Source organism: Phodopus roborovskii, unplaced genomic scaffold (genome assembly GCF_943737965.1).
Source record: "Phodopus roborovskii unplaced genomic scaffold, PHOROB, whole genome shotgun sequence".
Lineage (NCBI taxonomy): Eukaryota > Metazoa > Chordata > Mammalia > Rodentia > Cricetidae > Phodopus > Phodopus roborovskii.
This window is the reverse complement of record NW_026126480.1, coordinates 24973667-24992625: the sequence shown is the minus strand read 5'-3', so window position 1 is coordinate 24992625 and position 18959 is coordinate 24973667. Positions and strand designations below refer to the sequence as shown.

General features: G+C 38.1%; 1 protein-coding gene across 13 annotated transcripts in view; it reads left to right on the top strand.

Annotated features, from left to right (window-relative positions):
* Sox6 (SRY-box transcription factor 6) overlaps positions 1-18959 on the top strand; it is a 580992-nt gene that overhangs the window by 226879 nt on the left and 335154 nt on the right. The gene's annotated exons all lie outside the window — the stretch shown is intronic.

Genomic DNA, 18959 nt, shown 5'->3' with positions numbered 1-18959 from the left:
GATACGTATTTCCACAAAGAATATTTATGAATATAATGTGGAAATTATAAAAGCAAGTAAACTTTCTAGAAATGGAAGAAAAATATATGACTGAAAAAGTAAGGCAGAGGTGAAGAAAACACTTTTTGAACAAAAGTTGAAGCACAGTGTCCAGCTGCGATAGTTTTTAACAGAACAGGCTGAGCCATTTATAGATTACAGTACTTTTAATTTTGTCAGTGTTACAAAGTGTTGATGTTGATAAAGAATTTGTTGATGTCATATCAGTTTCTCCACGTGGAGAAGTGCTCCCGGATGATTAGTTAGGCTTGGGGCTGGCAGCCAGAAGAGAAAAACTGCATCCTGGGCTTTCTGAAATAGAGTTGCCATTGCTGAACCTTCGCTCCCTGTAGGAGAAATCCAGACAACCCAGGGCAGAAACTCTTCTCGTTCTTCATTTCTTTAAAAAAGTCTTTTGTGTGTTTTTGCCATCATGGACATCACCATGTATGGTTGATTAAATTAACAGTACTTTCAAAGGCACTCCAGGGACTAAAGTAGCCTTGACATGTAAAAATGTTTCGTTTTTGTACAAATTTGTACAGTATTTAAAAACTGAACCATCTAACGTGTTACTTTCTGTTTCAAGCCAAGGATCTAAGACCCAGAAGGCCTCCCTGGTGTTCAGGAAAGCAAGCTTAGGGGTCAGACCAGGACTTTTCAAAAGCAAGGCCTCTGTGCCTAATAGCTGACCCTGGCTTTGCTTTGCTTTTTGTCTCCATGTATGTACCTGGGACCTTTTGTCAGCTCTGGCTGTCATCTGTTGTACTATCATGTAGTAGTCTTCTCTCTCTGCCTTGCTGCAGGCAGTTGATATCAGTGAAGGTGTTTGGTCTGAATGACTTTAGGGCTCACTCACAACTTGTGCTCTGAAGTGTAAGCAGATGTGCCACACTTTAAATGCAATTTTTTTTGAAAATTTCTTTTTTCTTTTTGTTTTTAATAATCATACAAACTAATATGCTTCAATATGACACTTGTATGCATACTTTATTACGATGGATCTCATTCCCCAGCAGAACATACTAATAGATTTCTGAAATTTTGCTCAGAAGAACTGTCATTTTATTTTTTGGGATCATTTGGTAATAAGTCAGTATATTATTAATGGATTTTTAAAAGTTAGTTGATATAATGGATTTGAAGAAAAGGATAAAATATAACTATTCCATTGATTTTTATTTTCCTGCTTGAGGACACACTATGATTATTGGAGAAAACTAGAAAATATAAAAAGAAAAGTAAAAATGAAGAACTCCTAAGGTGATGTAGAGAAATAATACAAAGTATTTAATAAATTACACTTTAGAAGATTTTACATAGGTATTCATATTTCTTGAAGAAAATGAAATATTGAATATACTGTTTTGTAAGTTTCTTCAATTTGTAAAATTAAAAATTGTTATATGTAGTTACTGTGAAATAATTATAAAATATAGTAAAAATGAAAACAAGCTTGAAATGTTAGCTTAACAATTCAGAGATGTTAATGGTTATCATGCTTTATTTCTTCCCCTTGCAAAATTTACATCATAAAATTCATATAACTTTATTATAAGTCCACATGAATGCAATAACATTATTTCATAACCAGCCAAGTCATGGTTCTTTTTAGTTACATCATATTACTTTATAATTTTTTTTTTTTTCAAATAAGGCAGTATCCACAAACCTACCACCATGCCCAAGGAATAGAATGTTTGGCAATAGCATATATGGCCCCTCGGTGTGAGCTACTTTTTGAACATTAGCATTCATTAGTATTTTCACATATTACTAAATATTCTTCCTCATAAAAGTTTCGTTTTCCAGATGACTGCATCATCTGTATGAAAGCAACAGGTACTTCATCTGAGAAGTTCAGAAAAAACATAGATAGTCAAGGAAAACAGCCTGCTTCCTTTGTCCTGGTCTAACCATCTTCATTAGGAAAATGTCCTACCTGTTTGTCCACCTATCAAACCCATCTATCTGTTGTCTATTGACCATTTATCAATCATTTATATTTAATTATAAACTATATAGTGTATATAGTTACTTTTAAAATGATAATGGGATCAAATAGTAGCAAATGTTTAATTTTCTTGTTTTGTGTAACAATCTATCACTTTCATGATGCACATGTTCATCAGCATGATAATTTCCCTTTTATTAAATAAAATTGTACCTTGAGAAAAGTAACACTTTATTTGTGTGTGTGTGCATGTGTGTGTGTTTGTGTATGTGTGTGTGCGTGTGTGGTGTGTAATGTGTGGAGGTTAGATGACAACCTGCAGGAACTGGTTCTCTGCTATCTTGTGTGTTCCATGGCTTGAGCTCATGTCCTCAGGTTCAGTGATAAGTGCCTTGCCCAGCTCAGCTTTCTCACCAGCTCTGCTTGATTGTTTTTTATAATTTCATATTGGCTTACTATGGATATTGCACAGGTTGGCTGATAGCTATAGTTATGGTTACTGCCAATTTTCTGTTGTGTATTAGCAACATCTTGTTAAGCCCAATACAGCTCAATCTTTGCACATATCTGAGACTATTTCTTCAGTTTAAATTCTCAGAAATGCGTTATGGTATGATCCTCTTTAAAGATGTTTGACACATATTGCCAAAATGCCCCTAGAAAGGCTCAGTCAGTTCATTCTTAACCCTAACATGTGAGATCACTTTATCACAACTCTACCAGCACATTGTCATTGTTTTTAACCATTGTCAGTGTGACATGTAGAAGATGACAGCTTATTTTTAGTATAATTTACATTTATTTGATTAATAGTTAAATAGGATACTCCATGTTTTGGACCGTCTGCATGTTTTTCTTTTAAAAAATATATTTCTTGCTTATTAACTGTATGCCATTAGGTTGTTTCAAGAATCAAATGAATGAATACACACACACACACACACACACACACACACACACACACACACATTGGACAGCTGACCACAAAGAAATACATGCTATTCAAATGGATATTTTTAAGAGAGATTTATTTATATGTTAAAAATATCTTAACTCTTTGTCATAGATGGTGTGGACTTTTCTGCATTTGTGTCTTTCTTCTAAAGGCAGGCTTCACTGTATTTCCAGATAGTCTGGGATCCCTGGGCTAAGGGGATGATACTCCCATGACAGCCTTCTGAATATCTGGACTGTAGTGTGTACATCCATGCCAAGCTAAAACTAACTATTTCAACTATATTACTCCAATACCCACCCCCCATTTTGAGACAGGGTCTACCTATGCACTTAGTCTGGCTTGAAACTCCTGATGTGGACCAGGCTGACTTTGAACTCACAGAGATCCTCCTGAGTGCGAGAATTAAAAGTGTGCACCATTATAACTAGCATAATCCATCTTTTAATGTCATACTTGTTATAAAGTTCTTAGAGACATTTGGATCTGGTTTTCTATTTTGTTTATTTACCTCTTCTTTTGACAAACTTTGATTAATGAGATTTCATGTTATTTGAAAGGAATTACCATTATTCATAGTTTTCAGTACTGGAAATTCAATGTAGGGCTTCATGTGTACTGAGAAGTCACTAAACCACTGGGATACATTCCTGAATTCATGTCCAGGTCATTTTATTAAATCTCTTCTTCTGCTTCCCTTAAAAACGACTTAGACTTGCAATTTTAATAGAATTGTATTACATTTCTAAAACAAGCTGATGGTAACCTTTTAATTTAAATTAAAATTAATTCTTAGATATCTCCGATCAAGCTCCCTCTTGTAGGATGTGGTGAAGAGTTTCTTGAGTGCATGAGTTCTAGGTTTCTAGACAGAGCATAGATTTTGATATAGACTATGGAACTGACTCCCTGAGCTTGTGTGCAGATTTAGACTCTTACCAACAGTTTGAAAGGACAGGCTTTGGTCAGTTTCTTCCCTGCCTCTCATAAGCTGTAGTGTCACTCTAATGAGTTTAGAATTGATGATTTTTTTTGGAAAAAAAATATTTTTACTTTGAGAGTGTGCTAATATTTTCTAAGTATGGAGGAGATAAATAGCATGTCAAACTTGCTGCACACACAGACAGTGAAACCCTGACTCCCCTACTACAGCTGTGAACAGCCAGAGGAGGCAGATGCCCATGTACTTGGGTGGAGTCATGTGTGCACCACAGAAGATAAGGACAGTAATAAAGAACCCCAACAATTATTTTAAGATCAGTTCTTCTAGGGGCAATTTTCCCCCTATCTTAAATTGTTTTATTCTTGTAAGGATGCTTGTGATCATTTGATAAGAACAAATGTTGCTTGCTTACTTACGGAGCTTTTCTCCTTCATCCAATGTGTCCCTTTCCCCCAAATATTTATGACACATTTATTCTGAAGCCTCTTTCCACTTGTTTTGGTGTTCTTTGTGCCCTCTTACAGTGTCCTTTCTATTTTTATGAGTTTTGATGAAAACAGACTGCCCATACCCTTTCTGGTGACTTGTGTAAGTTCTCCGTGTGTAGGAACCCAGAGTGTCATTGATGTGAACTAGCAAAGTTTGAAGAGGCTTTGAGAAGTGTTTGTTACTAATAGGTTCTTTTTTTTTTTATAAATTTGATAGAATTTTTCTCATTAAAAGCTGATGATAGTAATAATTGTTAAGTTCCAGATATGCTTTCAAACTTCAGTCTTCAAACCTCATGTTAGTCATCATGTTACACTGACTGACTTTTATCCTATAATATTTTTATTTTAAATTAATGTAGCATAGGCTGCCTTGAAGTTCTGATCCTCCTACCTCATCTTCTCAGATCTTGGCACTGAAGATGCGTGTTACTGTGCCACACCCATCCTATATGTTTGACCATGATTGTCTCCTTTCCTAAAACAAATGATACACCAGTGATAAACAGCAGTCATTACAAAAATAGAGAGTGGAGAGAAGTATGGAGAGAGAGGAGAGGTACAATTAGAGAAATTACAATACAGATGGTCATTCCTTTAAAAGAGTTGACACCCCCCCCCAACACAATTTTATTCTGCTGTTTCTTGGGTTTTGAGGTTAAAATAATTGTTTTGCCACATTAGGGTTTGTTTGTTTTGTATTACACAAATGTCATCTCCTTATCTGTCCTTAAAATTAAATTTTAAAAGATTAATTTATTTTTATTTAATGTATTTGAATGTTGGCAGCATTGTGCCTGCATTACTTGTGGATGCCAGGGAAGGGTGTCAGATCCCTTGAGACTGTAGTTACACTGTTGAGAGCCAACATGTGGGTTCTGGGACCTGAATCCAGGTCCTCTGCAGAAGCAATCAGTGCTCTTAACTGCTGAACTGTTTTTTCTCTGGGCCCTCACATTATAAGTATATAAAGTCTTTGAATCACATCGTGACATGTTTAAGCAGAGTGTGGGAAATAAGTCAAAGTACTGGGTTTGAAAAAAAATAAGGGCATTAATACTGAATTATAATTTTTCTTTTTAAAAAATGTATCCCACATTTGAAGTACCATATATTGCATTCTAATAAAGTTAATGTTTAAAATGAGTTTGATATACGTAGTTGTAATTTCATCTGACAAACCACCAAGACTAAAGAAGTTTTAGAAAGGGAAGCTGGAGACCTGGGAATAGGTGTCAGTGTAAGTCAACTCCTGCTGTTAGAAGTAATGATGCAAGTGAATGAGATGTCAGATCAAGTCCCTCATGATGGCAGCTGTTGAATAGAATTCCTATGCTCTTGGTAGACTTTTGTGGGATTTCAATGTTTCATAAGAGTTAGGTCTCAGATGTTTGCATACCAGTCTTAAGACACTGAAGGATGACGAGAGCCACGAAGAGCTCAGAGAAAAGAGCTGCCTTCTGTGGTTTAAACTAGTGTGGCACAGTGTAGTGTTATGAGAGGATTTGGGAATAGATGCTGGGGAGTTGATTGAGTTAAACATGGATCAAAGTCACAGTTTTTACATTAGTCATCAAGTGCCTTTCCCTCCCCCTTTTTCCCTCCCCTCCCTGCTCCTGCTATTTCCTTCTATTCCCCACTCATCCCTCCCCTCTATTTCTTTCTTTCACCTCCATTCCTCCTGTCTTCCCCTCTCCTTTCTTTGCTCTCTTTTTTCCTTTTGTTTCCTTTCCCTTCTTAACCCTCCTTTATTCCATCCCTTTTGTTTCCCTTCCCTTTCTCCTCCTCTACTTTCCTTACCCTCTTCTCATTTTCTCTTTTCTTCTTTCCCCTTCCCTGTTCTTCTTTCCCATTTCTTCTTTCCAGAAAATTATTATATTATAGTACTTAGGACATTACATATTTTGAAAAGTAAGTGTGTGTGTGTGTGTGTGTGTGTGTGTGTGTGTGTGTGTGTGTGGCCAGAGAACAACTTGCAGGAGTTATTAGTTCTCTCTTTTTACTATGTGGGTTCCAGGGAGAGAGCCCATGTTGTTGGCTTGGGAGGAAATGCCTTTACCTGCTGAGCCATCTCTCTGTTTATACATAATGTGTTTATTCACTGTATTTGTTATATACCATTGTATTTAAAAATTTCATAATTAAGCATGTTTAAATCATACATCCACAAATTCTTGAGATACAAATTGGTTAGTTACTGGATGGGATTGTGCCTCTGGGAATGATAGAAACTAATCTGTAAGGTTCACTGTTTCCTTGCTGGAAAATAAATTTACAGATGACAAGAGTTAGCTACAAGTGGATTCTTGATTTATTTGGGAGTGAGAAAAATAACACAGAAGAGGAAGTTAGACACTGGGATAAGAACAAAGCACGAGAGGAAGAATAGGCTGTCTCTGGTTTGGGCCCATGTCTAAAATCCATTACTTTGTATATGGAAGTGAGCATCATGACTTGTTCTTGGTGACTGTTGCTGAATACAGAGACTGTATTAGCCATATAGCTCAAGTGTTTGGTGTCATTACTCATGTTTTATGGTGAGATTGTATTTTTGTCACATTGTTGTTAATAGCATTCTGCATAGTGTCATCCAGCCACTCCCACTGTAAACTACATTTGTGAAAAGTTTTTAAGAGAGTGTTTATGTCATATATACCATCATGGCAATGCCAAACATCATTCACATTAGTAATGTGAGTTTTTATAGCATCAAGTGAAGTATACAAATGAAATATCTTCACAGTTATTGGCAGGGATTCACAGTATGGGAATGTTAGAATCTGAATTATTCTATCTAGGTGTTTGGCAGGTGATGCACTATTTACTATTAATCTAAGCTGAACAATCCTTTAATCCCCCCCCTCTTTTTTTTAAATCACTATTTTGAAGCAGCTGAGGAATACCCAACTCTCCTGTCATTGTCCTATGCACTTGTTCTTTTTTGAAAGTACAGTGCCCAAATATTGTGTATAAATGTTTGTTTTCATTTAATTGGACTTTGTTATATAAAATTAAATAAAATAAATTAAATAAAAAAAAAAAGAAAGTACAGTGCCCAGCTCTCTGTGAGTAGGACTTGTTGCTGCTTCCTTGGAGTCAGTCACTGTGTCTCTGTACTGGGCTTATCTTTCAGTGATCTTGGAGAAGCAGTCTTCCCAACAGAGTTCACTCTCAGCTGTCAGTCAAAACCTTTGCTAATGCTCCTTCCTTATAATGCTGCTGGTTCTGCCCAATTCATTCTTCAGTTGAAAAGCCACTTTCTTGTTCCCTTTGCTTCTTTCTTCCTGTGCCACTCACTTATTGTTATTTCTTCTCCCCTAGAAGACACACATTATTGTATAATTTTTTAAAAAGTCTTTAATATATTTTGGTATAGTTTAGTGCTCCACATAGTCTGATTAGGTAAGGAAACTGGACTTATAAACTTGCTTTTTCTTAAGTCTTGTGTTCTTTATTATGGTCATTTTGAGTAGTCTGGCATTTACAATTGCATCTTTACTAGGTTTAATAATATAGATTGGGTGCTGAGGGAGAGATTTGTTGGCAGAATGCTTACTGTGTAAGCATAAGAACTTGATTAATCTTCAGATCCCATGTGAAGAAAACATGGAAAGGCTGAGACAGATCGATCTCTGGGCTGGTTAGACAGCCTAGCCTATTTGATGAGTTCCAGGTCAGCCAGAAAGCCTATTTTAAAAGGCAAAGGCAGGGTAATAAAATAGTTCAGTGTTACCAAGCCTGATGACTTGAGATTGATCCCTGGAACCCACATAGTTGAAGGAAAGAATCAACTGGCGTTGTCCTTTTCTGCCAAATTTTGCCATGACACATTCATCTGAACACACTCACTAAATAAATAGAATGTTACAAAAAAAAAAAAAAAAAAAAAAAAAAAAAAAAAAGGCCAGTAATGCCCGAGGAATCACAGCAGAGGTTATTCTCTGACCTCTTCATGCACCCACACAGAAGAGCAGGCACACACATTTATACACATACATATCACACAAATAGCATACACCAATTAACCATCCAGCTGAATGCTATTGAATTAAAGTTTTTAATGTAGACTAATATAGACCAGTTAAACTAGTGTAAAATACTGAATTTGGAGTGTCATGTCATTTAACAAGTACTTTTATAATAATGATTGTTGATATCCAAGATTATCTATGGGCAAGATACTGTGCTGAAGACTTGTAGATATGTTGTACAGTTTAATTTCTTACATAATTTCCACAAGCTGTGTTTTATTATGTTGATTTATGATAAAAAATATAAAGCATAGAGGTCAAATAACTTGCCTGGGACCACAAAACTAATAGGATGAGAATGAGTCAGGGCAGGCAGGCTGTTTTGAATGCTATGCTACAGAGCCTCGATCATGTTGGATTGTAAAGGTGAGATTTTGGTAGGAAAGGATGTGTAATGCTGGTCCATAATGGAGTTTATAAAAGAGCTTCACTCTAGAATGAAGTCAAGACCATATGTAGATGAATTTATGCTGTGTGTTGCATGGTATTTCCATCTGTACATATATCCACTCATTCTTTGGAAGTTAAGGTTTCTTAATAGGTGTGTTCATCGAACACATATGACATATCTGTGAGCAACAGAAAAACCCAGCCCTCGGGAGCTTATATTCTAGCAGAGAGAAACAAGCAGTAGCATAAAGGCAATCCAAGCAAGTAAAGTTATATCTTTTAAGTTAGAAGTAAAATTACTCGGAGAAGAACACAACAAGAAATGGAGACAGAGAAAGAAAGTGTTTAGGTATCTTGGAAACAGAATTCCAGGTAGAAGGAGCTGCCAATGCAAAGGCCCCCTACCCTAGGAGGGGAGGAAATGAGACCATCATATTCCGGAACAGGGGTGAGGGCTAGCATGACTGGAGTCAAATGAGTGAAGTAATAGGAACCAGAATAAACAGACATGTAACTCACCACAAGGAATTGTTAGTTATTTTTAAATTTAGCATACATAATGTTGGAATTCACTGTGATACATTCAGATATGTATGTGACTGTACTTTGCTTATGGTCAGTCACTTTCCTCTCTACTCCCCTTCCCTTCTTGGTGGCTCCCTCACCCCTCCAAATAGTTGCTCCTCTGCTCTCTGCTTTTGTTGTAGACATATCTCAGGAATATATACATATGCTATGTATGTATATACACATAGTCAAATCTGGATTCCATCTGTGATAGCAAGCATACCTTGCCTGTTCCCCCCACCCCCTGGAAGCCTCAAGGGAGAAGTGTGGTTGCACCCTATGTTATAACTTTGTGGACGACTTGGGTTTCTGTGAAGAAGGACTAGCTCTCCTTGAGAACTGCAAGCATGACACAGTACATGATGAGCATGTTCAGAACATGGTGCTCTTCATTGCTTTGTTTTCCTAGTTCTATCTTGAGTTCAATGGAGACCCAGAGGTATAATTATCCTGAAAGTGAAAATGCCAACAAAAAAATGCAGTTGAAATAAATTTCACTTCTGTTTCAGAGACAAATTAAAAGAGCTATTCTCTCAAGCAGAATGCCTGGGTCTAAAGTGTACCTCAGAGAGGTGCATAGTGCATGCTGACCCCTGAGGAAACATCACAAATACAGAGTTCCCTTCTCTCACACATGACAAACCTCACTGTGGAATTTGATTTATTCTAGCAGCCATCTGATGATAGGCATCCTAGTAAGAACTTTTATTTGTTTGTTTATTCATTTATTTATTTTGAAACAAAGCCTCACTATGTAATGCAGGTAGCCTTGATTTGTGGTAATCCTGCCTCAGCCTTCTAAATGCTGGAATTACAGACATGCACCACCATGGCCTGCTTGAATGTTTAATTCCTGACCAAGGCTCTAAGAAGGTCTACGAAGGCTCATTCACTTTGATGAAGGGTTGGAAGTGTTTTCATGGTCTCTCTCATACTTTTCATGAAAATTTTTTACTTTTGTTATATTTTATCTTTTAGTGGGTTAGGCATAAAAAGAAAAAAAAAAGAAAGGGATGGAAGATGCAGGGCTGTGGATATAGCTCAGAGGTAGAGCACTTACCTATGTTTAAGCCCTAGCATTGCAAATTAACAAACACCAAAGCCAAAGCAATAGTAGCAAAACTCAGATGGAGAACTTGTAGATGGTGACACTGTTGTAGAAAAGAACCCCTGCCCTGTTTAAAAAAAGTCATTCATCTCTAGGTGCTCATCACATTTTCCTGGTCAATTTGTACTGAGCCCCGTGTAGAAAGGGACTGTGATAGGCCACAGGTTATGAAGTAATTTGTTCTCTGAGCCACTGAATAATAAAAACAGCAAATTTAGGCCCACATATAAATCTTCGTTTTGCAATTTGCTTGCAGTGTTCCTTCTCAATATCAGTCTCTTGTCTGTAAATTGGATATAATATTCCCTATACCTGTCATAGACTTGGAAAGATTAAGTAAGAAATCCCTTTCATTTCTTTCTCTACTTGAATTCATTCATTATGACACAAAAAGCACTTCTATATGTGTAGGTTGATGCGATTGTATGTAGATCATTTTATAATTGGCTCCTTTTGCAGGATGTCAGAAGGTAAGAATGGAGAGACCTCTAGCCATCCTAGCAGCTGATTAAACACTATGTGGGAGAACTGGAAAATGGGAAGGATGGCAGATGAAATTCTGGCAAAGAGAACAGTCTAATCCCAGAGGACATTTGCAACAACCACCTGGGCTCTTTGGCTATACTCAGAGCAGTGCAGGGCAAGAGTCCTGCTGCTCAGCACACTGTCCAAGCTGTATGCATTAAGGCTTGGCTTTAATGAAGTCATGACCACTTGTTTAGCACTGCATATGGCTAGATGTGATTCCCAGCTGCCCTGTGGGTTAAAGTGTAAACAATGAGTAGATTGTTATGTTCTCCTATTAAGCCCAGAGCGTGATCTCATGTCTGTGCCACACATGTCTGCAACCAGAAATGTCCCTACTCCTGGTCTTATGGAAGGGAAGTAAGTCTGTGTCTGAAAATGTCTGAATTCATTAGTCTGAAGGTTTTTTGCTCGTTTTTATTGAAAACAAACAATGAAGCATAGACATAAAAAGTTATGAACATCATCAATAGGTGTCAACAGGACACCAAACAGATGATATATGCTAGGACTAACATTTTGCCTCAGGACCAAGACATCTGTACATCTGGCATTTTCTCAGAAGATCACATCCTTATAGTCCATGGTTATAAAGAAGGCTGCAGAGTCTGGGATCTGAAATGTGCCCAACACTGCGATGAATGACAGGAAACACCCATCTGCAGAACTGTTTCCTAAACTTTGGCCCAGTTGCTAGTATGTTGATTAATGTGTATTCTAAGTTTGGTTGTTCTGTATTGATCAGAAATGCTATTGTTGTGCATGTGTTTGCCTTGGTGAGTGTGGCATATGTGTGCTGGTTAGTGACAAGCTTAAGTATCAGTATTATAGCTTCTTCATTGTTTGAGACAAGATCTAGGCTAGGCTAGCTGGTTACCATCTTTTGGGGATTCAGTCCTCTCTATCTCCCATTTCACCACAGGAGGTCTGGGGTTACTGATGTATGCACCATCTCTTCAAGCCTTAAATGGTGTTAATTCTGTTTTTATTACAGATGTTTCAAATGTTTATATAATGAGAATGCTAAATGAAGTCCCAGGATTTGGAGTCTGTAGAAGGAAAAATTTATTTATGATAATTTCAATTAACATTCTAGATAATACAAGTTGTCTGTACTTATTACTTATTCTTCATAGTGGTTCTAAACTAAAAACATTCCCATTCTACAGGCAAGGAAGCTGAGGCTCAAGGAGTTTAAATAAACTTTTAAGGCTACAAAAGACTGATTTCTTAGCAGGGTAATCTAATGTCTGTGTGTTGATATTCTTGCTGTGTCTCACTGCTTAAGTCTTTCCTAAATTTCTTTGCAAGATGGCTTGCTGGTCTCTAAACTTGATGATAGTCCTGAGATAATACTCATGCCAATGTCATTGCTTTTCAGGTGCGTAAATGCTATCTTTCCCATCAATGTTATGTCTGTTAAGTGGTGGGCTCTACCTGATTGTGATTCCTGTTTACAGAAGGGCAAAATAATCCCAGAGAGGGTGTTGATTTTCCATGTCAGATACTTCTCATAGATAAAGCTAGAAAGGTTTTATCCTTAGTTTGGCAATTCTGTCCAACCTCTGTGGTGTGTCCCCAGGGAGGCTGATTTAGCACAGAGAATGGTGACTGTACAAGTGACAGAATATTCCATTAGCCAGTCTAAGGAGGGTCTTTCTTGCCCTGTAAATGCAAATCTTTGGCCACTCAATCATTTTCTAGAAAAGTCCCTTGGGGGCAGGGATGAGGCTTATCCTTCCAGTCCTGATGTTGTATCCAGGGAAATAATATTCCAATGGATTTATTATTTTTATGAATTAAGCATAGCAGATTCCTGCTGGGGTCTCTTAAGCTAGGGCCTTGGTTTAGGAGCTTTTAAAAAATTCTCAAGCTTAATTGAATAGAGAAGTTTGGTGGGGAGTGGGGGGGAGAAGTGTTAGGTTTGAAAAGAAATTTTCTTAGAGTTAATTGATTATGAATATTGTACGCTGGTAGCATTATATCCTTTCAAACTGTGAAGTAAGGAGAACAGCTAAAGCCATCTATGAATATTTCCTGCTGTCAGGTAGCAGGGAAGCTGGTGCGTATACCTGCTAGATCTGAGAACTCTTGGGTGTCAGGGCTGAGTCCTCCATGAAGTAGCTGTAGACTTGGAACAAACTGCTTTCCTTTTCTGATTAGCACTTACTTGACAAGTGAGATGGTAGAGATAGATGGCTTTTTTGTTTTATTTTATTGTTTATTGTTTTGAGACAGGGACTCACAGAGATTGGCTGCAAGTTGGCTGTATAACTGAGGTTGGCCTTGTCCTTCTACCTCTGTCTCCTGGAGGTTTTTGGTAAATTTTATGTGTACTTTTATCATTCAACTCTTTCAAATCTTGTCTCTTAATGTCAATTATTGAAAAATTAAATGTTAAACCACGTTTTTGATAAGAATAAGTAAAGACATAGAGATTTGCTACTAAAATAACTTTTATTAACAGAAGTCCTTAAAAATAAGATTTCAACCTGTTTTTAAGACAATTTTCCCCGAGATTATGAGCTTGTGAAATGGTACTAGGCCAGGCTTCAGACCTTAGCTCTTCTACTCACCGTCTGCTTAGCTATAGGTCATTTATTTAACAATGAGAATCTGTCTCTGCATCTCAAACAAAGTTTATCTCTATTTGTCTAAACACTTTTTGTTAGATCAGGTTATGAGACTGGAGGGATCCCTTCCTCAGCTGTGAAGAGTGTCTCTCAGCTATGGACCTATGCAGTTCATAAGCTCTCTTTCTATGGATGGTGGAACTGTAGGGTCACAGAGCTGAAGGAAATCTGGGAGGTGGCATCACTTGGACTTAGAAAGCTTGTTAAGGAAGGAACTTTTATCTTATGTGCGACTTTATCCCTAGACTCTAGAACTGTGTCATGCACATATGTATCCATTGTTATCCATTAATTAATAAGGGAGAATAGAGAGAGAGATTACTTGGATTAGGTGGCACTTTTCTTATCTAGAACCATGTGTTTACATGTTAGTTGAGTAATTTGCCCAGGCTTATGGACATCTCTATGACCAGAGGGGTGTTCTGGGCTATTCTGTGTGGTCATTATAACTCTGGAAATTTCTGAATGAGATAGGTGATGTGTCATTCCTTTAAAGAATGTGAAAAAGTTTTGTGTTCTGAGAAAGAGTCAATGTGCACGTTGATCTCTGTTTTCCAGAGAACTTTTGTGATATGGAATTCCTCAGCTCTGGATAGCTTTCAGTGCTTGTGTTGCAAGGCTCTAGACCTCCCCTATCCTTAAACAGACATTAGCCACTCCTCACAGTGTCTCTCTCTGTACACCCTTGCTACAGTTTGCATTCTTCTTGAGAATTAGTATGTCATTCCACATGGGAGAAGTTGCTGTATTTTCATTATTCTGGTTTTCTCCAAGCAGTGGTGGGACTTGTGTGATGCAGCTGTGGTCATGCTGCACTGCCATTCCTTCAGGTGCAGGGGGAGGTGGGAGAATGAGTGTAGGGAGCAGTGGGATGCAAAGCCCAAGGGTGGTTATTTGTTACCTGCTACCCTTCTTCAGTGGGGAAGGTGTGGACCTCACTTGAAAGAGCAGGGACAGAGGAGTGCCATCTTCATGGGTCACTGTGTATTTTTGCAGTCACTTTTACTTTCCCCTTCATAAGTAACACAGAGGCTCACATTTCTCCTTTTAAAAGGAACCACACCGGAAAGGAAAGAGCTATGTGTTTCTGTTGTTTTCCTTTTCTTTTTGTTTTAAAGGGCACATGGGTTTCACTTTCAGCTTCACACCCTCAAGCTGTATAGATGTGGGATGTCATCTTCTCTAACTTTGTAGAGGATGATTGTGTAGAGAGAAGAGACATCCATTTCACCAAATAGTACAGGAAACAGTATATAGGCTTTGAGAATTTTAAATTACATTTAACTAAAAGCAAACAGCAGTCATTTTTTTGTTTTCTGACATCTGAATTCTTAAGGGTTTTGGCTGAAGTGAGACTGCATCCCGTGGTTTTCTCTTGACTTTTACAACAACCTCCTCAAGCTGAATCTACAGGGAGCTCTGCACTGCTCCAGGTTTCCTTGATGTCTTCACCAGCCACTGCTCTGACCCCCTCACAGCTGTCATGTGTCAGTTCTGAGGAGGGTGCCTTGTGCTGGTTTAGGATTGCAGAATCTGGTATAGAGTTTCAGTTCTTAGCAAACAATGGCTGCTCATTCTGAGGTATGCTATGCAATTTGGTGTATTACTGAGAGGACGACATGGATGCTTTATAATTAACAGAAACATGCAAAAAAAAAAAAAAAAAAAAAAACCAAAAAACAAAAACCCTGCATACTTGGCACACATTTTTTTTTTTTTGAAAGAGGAATACACCTCAATTTTCTTTACTCTTATTTTCCCAGCAGTTCCCTTTGATACTTGCTGTTCAGAATCCTGCCTTTTCATTCACATCTCCACACTGTTTGCAGCAGGAGTAAAGAATGTTTTTTACCATTCTTTCCTAAGGTATAAGATTTGTTTAGCAGGGCAATGGTAGAGCACACCTGTAATGCCTACACTCAGGAGATAGAGGCAGGTGGATCTTTGATTTCCAGACCAGTATGGTCTACAGAGAGAGTTCCAGGACAGCCAAGGCTACACAGTGAAACTCTGTCTGGAAAAACAAAAAACAAACAAACAAACAAAAAAAAAAGTCGCTTACGTTAGAATGTCCCAACAACATGGAAATAGTATTGAAAAGTAGTCAAGGATATGCTGACTCTGGAGTGAGATGTTTGTTGATGTGGAATTTAGACAGATCACTTAGCTCTGATTTTTTATTTCCTTCAGTTTCCTTTGTAAAATAGGATTGGAGAACCTATATTACTATGTTACATAACAGTTGAATTTGTAGACACACATTTATGTATATATATTTCATATAGAGAAAGTTAACTATTACTTCTGCTATCATTCTGAAAATCTTCCTACTATTAAAATACCGAAATCATTCCACACCTTGTTTATGTAGCTTGGAACCTACCAGTTATCATGGGGGTCACACCACATCAAGGTACAATTCCTATGCCATCCTGAAAGCTGAATGTGCAGTATGATATGTTTGGATGATATAGATTGCCCAAGGAACCTACAAAGGATATGTCTCCATGTTAGTAGTCTGGGGGGGGGGGAATATAGCACCCAAACAGAAGAGGAAATAAATATAAGTCTATCCTGATCAAGTCAAATGAATACTATATAAATAGTAGCAATAGGAAAGTCATGAAAAATTGATGCTTTCCTGAAAAGCTTCTGGAGGAGTTGAGCTATTAGCTGAGCTTGGAAGGTGGATCCGGGAACAGGAAGGCTGATGGAAAATGAGGGAGCTGGGAATGCACATACCTAAATGTAGTGGACAGCTGCTGCCAAACATCAAGGATAGGGTGCTGCGTGCTACTTGCTGTGTTGTCGTGGTGAAGTTACTTAATTTCCCAAGCTTCAGTTTTCTCTTCTGTAAAGTGGGGACAAGGATATTTTCCCATGTAAAGCAGTTATAATAGTTTTTGATAGAGTTAATACTTGGGAAATGGCATCATTTGGTTTACACTCTAACAACTGAAAGCACAGCAGTAGGAACCAAGGCACACAACCACAGCCAAGCTACTGAACTACTTCACAGCTTAAAGTGGATCATTTGACAAATGAGGTCAATTTTGTCTTTATTGTTATGTTGAGGCTACATAGCTCAGGCTGACCTTGGACTCTGGATCCTCCTGCCTAGCCTTCCAAGTGTTGGGATGAAAGATGTACACTACCTGGACCTGAAAATGGGGATTAATTAGTTTCCTTGCAGAGATGTTTTGAGATTTAGTGAGGTACTGTGAAGGATAACTAGTGAACTTAGCACATAGTATGCTCTTAGACCCCAGCATTGTGCTGTTTCTTCTGCAGCTTTGCTTTCTTGCAGAAACTTTCATGGCAGTTATTCTAGTCTTGCTTCCCTCTACTCTTCTCTTCATCTGTCTTCTTTCAACAGTATTTATCAGCTGTGGCTGCAGAGACTGAAAACAGAGGCTAGGAAGAATGTGGAGGTAGAGTTACTGGTCAGCACCACATGCCCAGCAGAGCAGCAAACAGCAGATAAGGAAAGGGCAGCTAAACGCACATAAGTACGGGAGCCGGAGCGTAAACACACATGCACCCCTTTGACCGAGTCATCCTTATTAAGGCCACTGAGGGATTTTCTTCTTAAGAGGAATTTTGACCACACTGCTCCCTTGGTTAAATTTCTTCATCAACATTTTATCTCCCAGAGGATAAATCCTGACCGCTTGAACAGTATTGAAATCCCTTTTACTTTGCTGGCTGCCTGTCTTTCCAGACTTTTACCTGATACTTTCCCAAGATTCCCCTTATCTCTGCTGCTTTGAAATTTTTATTCCCAGGGTGCCTTTACACATCGTGGAATCTCTTCTTCCTACCAGACACATTTTTACTCATCCTTCAGGAACCCACTGAATGGGACTTCTGTTCTCCTCTGAATGAGTTATTTGCACGTCTGGGTTTCCAAAATGTATCTAGAGAGCACCTGCCTATGTATATTGTCTTACAATGATTAATGCCTTATTTCTATTTCTTGCAATAGTGCAAAGCAAATGGTCCCGACTTACATTTGTTCAATTTACAGTTTGATGTCTTTATTATGGCACAAAATGATACACTTTTAGTAGAAGCTATACTTCAAATGCTGCATGCATGTTTTTCTTATCCCAGGCTAGTAGCCTAAGGTGTGGTTTACTCAGCCATTGCTGGCATAGCAGCAAACCACAGCTCCTACTCAGATACTAGTCACAAGGTACAGCAGCCAGCACTGCACAGGGCACATGGTTGCTAAGCTCTGCTACTTGGAAGATGAGGCATATGAAATACAGTTTTGACTTGTAAGCTTTCAAGTCATCTTGTGACAATGTTTGAGGCACATATATGTCAGATGTCACAGCATTATATACTTCTATGAGTATGGTAGTCATGACAGTACATGATACTGTACATGAGCAGGTAGTAAATATTTCTGTGCTACATTAAAGAGGTAGTGGGCTCAGGTTTGGTGAGTTCTAGGTCTTGTTGGCCAAAGTTTGAGGATTACCACAAAGCTACTGCCTCATAAGACCTCGTTTTGTACATGAAGAACTTAGAAAAGCAAAATCTTATTTTTTTTCCCTCCAGAACAGAGTCTTTTCCTGGCAAATTCTCTAATATTATTTAAAGTCCATTAATTTTCTGTCCTCTGGTGGACTGTTTCCTAGATCATCTAGTCTAAAATTGTTGGCAGAAGCTGATGATCTGTCACTTGATCTGAAGGTATATATCAATTGCGTCTCATCTCTAGTTCTCCTCCAGCTTGGAGACAGGTCAACTTGGACCATGCTTTGTTTCTCATAGTGTGTGTGTGTGTGTGTGTGTGTGTGTGTGTGTGTGTGTGTGTGTGAGTGTGTGATAGGAATTCCCCATTGGCAGAGTCATCTGCATGTTCACAATAAAACTGAATTTTCCTGAAGCATATACTTTTTATAATAAAACAATATAACAATTCACCTGATATTATATAATTTGAAAGTGATGGATGGAAAGAAAATGGCAGGGAGGTTGGTCTCCCACTCATGGTTTATTAGCTATCTGCTGTGTTTAATGGTTTATCAGGATCAAATTTCTTTGAGAAGAAAACTGACTAATGTGGTCAGAGACATCTTTTGTTTCCTCTGGCTCTGGCCATTTTGGGGAGTAAATAAGCTTTATTTCTGTATACACTCTGCTTGGGAGCTGTAATAAGTGAGTGCATACTGCAGTGGCGGTGACCTTCAGCCAACCAGAGAAAGACACCTCTTCTAATCAAAGGCAAAAGCCACGATCTTTCTTGTTGTAACTTACTGTTGACACAAGAAAGGCCAGAGAGATTGACATCAATCTCTATAGAAACCATTAACCA